Here is a 5,000-nt window from a genome sequence, read left to right as displayed (position 1 = left end):
GCGCGGCCGAGGAAGGAGCCGCGCCAACAGCGACAAGGGCCCCACGGCCACGGTCCTGGGACAACGGCGACGGCCGCCCAAGCCCCGCCTGCGGAGCGCTCGCGGCAGAGGAGGAGCGCGGGGGGTGCCGCCACCCGCCCGCCCGGTTTCCCGCGGGCTCCAACGGCTTCCCCTTTCGGCTAGGCAACGGCAGGACTGGGACTGGGCTGGCCCGCCAGGCCGGGGGGACTCGGCTTCCCCTTCCGGCCCGGGGAACCCGGCCGAGCGTGCGAGAAAAAGTGCCACCGGACCGCGCCACCGGCGGCCGGCTCTCCCTTTTCCGGGAAAAAATTGCCGGGGGAGCGGCACGACAAAAAAAGGCACATGGAGGCGCGTTCGCAACGATCCGTGCTAGCCACGGGGGCCGCGGGCACGGGGCACCGGGGACCGTGGGGGGCGAGACGCGAGACTCACTCCCCCCACGGACCCGCCGGCTTCCCGCTCGCTCCCTTCTCTCTCGCCGCCGCCGCGCGCCCCTTCGTCGCAACGCTTCTCGGTGCCGCGGCTTAGGGCCGCCGGAGAAAAATTAAGATCCGCGGAGGCCGGGCGGGCGCCCCCACTCTGCCCGCACGCCGGCGCGCCTAAACCGCGGAAAAAAAAAAGCCGGGCCCGCGTGGCAACCCAGCCCGCCCGGCATAAGCGGCTCGGTCCGTGCGGCCACGACCGAGGTGGGCGAGGCGCCGCCGCCTCGCCCGGGACAAGTCCGGGGGGCTCCCTCCGTCGGGTGCCGGGTCCGTCAACTCCAAAAATCTCTGCCCGCCAACGCGGGTCCCCGGCTTAAGGCCGAGGAAGGGGGATGGTTTCAACAACGCGGGCCGGGGACGGGGCGCCCCGACCCCGGGCTCCGCAGCTTTACCGGGCGGGCCGACCGCCGCCGAGGCGGACCGACAGCCCAAAAAAGTGCCCGCCGAGTGGGCCCCGGCTTAAGGCCAGGCACGAAAGGGACGAGGCGCCGCCGCCTCGCCCGCCACCGCTGCCCAGGGGGGCCGCCCCCCCTTGCGAATCGGCTGGCAGAAGCCGGGCCGGCGCGGGAAAGCTCGCAGCTTCTCTCTCCGCCTTGCCTCGGACGCCAAGCGGCTTCCCTCTCGGATCGTCTTTCGGCAGCCCTTCTCCCTCGGCCTCGCGGGGAGATCGCCCCCGGTTCTCCGGCAGCCCTTCTCTCTCGGCCTCGCGGGGAGATCGCACCCCGGTTCTCCGGCAGCCCTTCTCTCTCGGCCTCGCGGGGAGATCGCCCCCGGTTCTCCGGCAGCCCTTCTCTCTCGGCCTCGCGGGGAGATCGCCCCCGGTTCTCCGGCAGCCCTTCTCTCTCGGCCTCGCGGGGAGATCGCCCCCGGTTCTCCGGCAGCCCTGCTCTCTCGGCCTCGCGGGGAGATCGCCCCCGGTTCTCCGGCAGCCCTTCTCTCTCGGCCTCGCGGGGAGATCGCCCCCGGTTCTCCGGCAGCCCTTCTCTCTCGGCCTCGCGGGGAGATCGCCCCCGGTTCTCCGGCAGCCCTGCTCTCTCGGCCTCGCGGGGAGATCGCCCCCGGTTCTCCGGCAGCCCTTCTCTCTCGGCCTCGCGGGGAGATCGCCCCCGGTTCTCCGGCAGCCCTTCTCTCTCGGCCTCGCGGGGAGATCGCCCCCGGTTCTCCGGCAGCCCTGCTCTCTCGGCCTCGCGGGGAGATCGCCCCCGGTTCTCCGGCAGCCCTGCTCTCTCGGCCTCGCGGGGAGATCGCCCCCGGTTCTCCGGCAGCCCTTCTCTCTCGGCCTCGCGGGGAGATCGCCCCCGGTTCTCCGGCAGCCCTTCTCTCTCGGCCTCGCGGGGAGATCGCCCCCGGTTCTCCGGCAGCCCTTCTCTCTCGGCCTCGCGGGGAGATCGCCCCCGGTTCTCCGGCAGCCCTTCTCTCTCGGCCTCGCGGGGAGATCGCCCCCGGTTCTCCGGCAGCCCTTCTCTCTCGGCCTCGCGGGGAGATCGCCCCCGGTTCTCCGGCAGCCCTTCTCTCTCGGCCTCGCGGGGAGATCGCCCCCGGTTCTCCGGCAGCCCTTCTCTCTCGGCCTCGCGGGGAGATCGCCCCCGGTTCTCCGGCAGCCCTTCTCTCTCGGCCTCGCGGGGAGATCGCCCCCGGTTCTCCGGCAGCCCTTCTCTCTCGGCCTCGCGGGGAGATCGCCCCCGGTTCTCCGGCAGCCCTTCTCTCTCGGCCTCGCGGGGAGATCGCCCCCGGTTCTCCGGCAGCCCTTCTCTCTCGGCCTCGCTGTGCCAAGCTTTTCCGGGAAAGACGGGAGCCGGGACAAAGCCACAGACAGACTCGTCCCGGCTAGGCGGCACCTCCTCTGCCCTGCCGACCGCACCAGCACGGTCGCTCCCTTCCGCCTTAAACACAGGCACGGCATGAAACCAACCTGTGGGGATGCGGCCCGTCACCTCGCTCCCATAATACGGACAGATGAGTCCGAAGGCGCCCAAGCCTCCAAGGGGACTGATGGAGCTCGACCGGGAAAAGGCGCCACCGCAGGCCGCCTCTTACGATGAGGCAGCCGGAGGCAGCCGGCAACAGCGACCCCTTGGTGAACTTCCGCAGCCGGCCGGGACAACAGGTCTACCCAGCACCGGCCGAAATACGACTAAGTCCCGCCGGATCCGGGGTAGACCTGGTGTCCCGCCGCATCCGGGGTAGACCTGGTGTCCCGGGCTCCGGGGTAGACCTGGTGTCCCCGGCCACGGGGTAGACCTGGTGTCCCGCCGGACCCGGGGTAGACCTGGTGTCCCCGGCCACGGGGTAGACCTGGTGTCCCCGGCCACGGGGTAGACCTGGTGTCCCGCCGGATCCGGGGTAGACCTGGTGTCCCGGGCTCCGGGGTAGACCTGGTGTCCCCGGCCACGGGGTAGACCTGGTGTCCCCGGCCACGGGGTAGACCTGGTGTCCCGCCGGATCCGGGGTAGACCTGGTGTCCCGGGCTCCGGGGTAGACCTGGTGTCCCCGGCCACGGGGTAGACCTGGTGTCCCGCCGCATCCGGGGTAGACCTGGTGTCCCGCCGGCCCCGGGGTAGACCTGGTGTCCCCGGCCACGGGGTAGACCTGGTGTCCCCGGCCACGGGGTAGACCTGGTGTCCCGCCGGATCCGGGGTAGACCTGGTGTCCCGCCGGCCCCGGGGTAGACCTGGTGTCCCCGGCCACGGGGTAGACCTGGTGTCCCCGGCCACGGGGTAGACCTGGTGTCCCGCCGGATCCGGGGTAGACCTGGTGTCCCGCCGGCCCCGGGGTAGACCTGGTGTCCCCGGCCACGGGGTAGACCTGGTGTCCCGCCGGATCCGGGGTAGACCTGTTGTCCCCGGCCACGGGGTAGACCTGGTGTCCCGCCGGACCCGGGGTAGACCTGGTGTCCCCGGCCACGGGGTAGACCTGGTGTCCCCGGCCACGGGGTAGACCTGGTGTCCCGCCGGATCCGGGGTAGACCTGGTGTCCCGGGCTCCGGGGTAGACCTGGTGTCCCCGGCCACGGGGTAGACCTGGTGTCCCGCCGCATCCGGGGTAGACCTGGTGTCCCGCCGGCCCCGGGGTAGACCTGGTGTCCCCGGCCACGGGGTAGACCTGGTGTCCCGCCGGACCCGGGGTAGACCTGGTGTCCCCGGCCACGGGGTAGACCTGGTGTCCCCGGCCACGGGGTAGACCTGGTGTCCCGCCGGATCCGGGGTAGACCTGGTGTCCCGGGCTCCGGGGTAGACCTGGTGTCCCCGGCCACGGGGTAGACCTGGTGTCCCGCCGCATCCGGGGTAGACCTGGTGTCCCGCCGGCCCCGGGGTAGACCTGGTGTCCCCGGCCACGGGGTAGACCTGGTGTCCCCGGCCACGGGGTAGACCTGGTGTCCCGCCGGATCCGGGGTAGACCTGGTGTCCCGCCGGCCCCGGGGTAGACCTGGTGTCCCCGGCCACGGGGTAGACCTGGTGTCCCCGGCCACGGGGTAGACCTGGTGTCCCGCCGGATCCGGGGTAGACCTGGTGTCCCGCCGGCCCCGGGGTAGACCTGGTGTCCCCGGCCACGGGGTAGACCTGGTGTCCCGCCGGATCCGGGGTAGACCTGTTGTCCCCGGCCACGGGGTAGACCTGGTGTCCCGCCGGACCCGGGGTAGACCTGGTGTCCCCGGCCACGGGGTAGACCTGGTGTCCCCGGCCACGGGGTAGACCTGGTGTCCCGCCGGATCCGGGGTAGACCTGGTGTCCCGGGCTCCGGGGTAGACCTGGTGTCCCCGGCCACGGGGTAGACCTGGTGTCCCGCCGCATCCGGGGTAGACCTGGTGTCCCGCCGGCCCCGGGGTAGACCTGGTGTCCCCGGCCACGGGGTAGACCTGGTGTCCCGCCGGCCCCGGGGTAGACCTGGTGTCCCCGGCCACGGGGTAGACCTGGTGTCCCCGGCCACGGGGTAGACCTGGTGTCCCGCCGGATCCGGGGTAGACCTGGTGTCCCGGGCTCCGGGGTAGACCTGGTGTCCCCGGCCACGGGGTAGACCTGGTGTCCCGCCGCATCCGGGGTAGACCTGGTGTCCCGCCGGCCCCGGGGTAGACCTGGTGTCCCCGGCCACGGGGTAGACCTGGTGTCCCGGCGGCCCCGGGGTAGACCTGGTGTCCCGGGCCCCGGGGTAGACCTGGTGTCCCGGGCCCCGGGGTAGACCTGGTGCCTCACCGTCCCCATCGAGCCCGGAGCCGGGCAAAGCTCACAGCCTCATATCACCCCGGAGCCAGACGGCTCGATCGGCCCCGTCCCGCGCAATGAACCCCACCCCGCTTTCCAGATTAATACCTACTTCATGGCCGCTCTAGTCGCTTGGAACGAGAAACTCATCCGGAAAAAACAAACAGACAATAACGATTGGCACATTTTATTTCTCCTCCTTTCGTATCCAGAGCACTCCCAGCCGAGCCGACGGGCAACCCGTGCCCCGTGGTCTGCCTGCTGACACGCTGAACTGGCGAAACAGCGCCCCCGCCCCC

This window comes from Melospiza melodia, chromosome 17 (genome assembly GCF_035770615.1).
Source record: "Melospiza melodia melodia isolate bMelMel2 chromosome 17, bMelMel2.pri, whole genome shotgun sequence".
Classification (NCBI taxonomy): Eukaryota; Metazoa; Chordata; class Aves; order Passeriformes; family Passerellidae; genus Melospiza; species Melospiza melodia.
The sequence above is the reverse complement of the archived record's forward strand: the minus strand, read 5'-3'. Positions refer to the sequence as shown.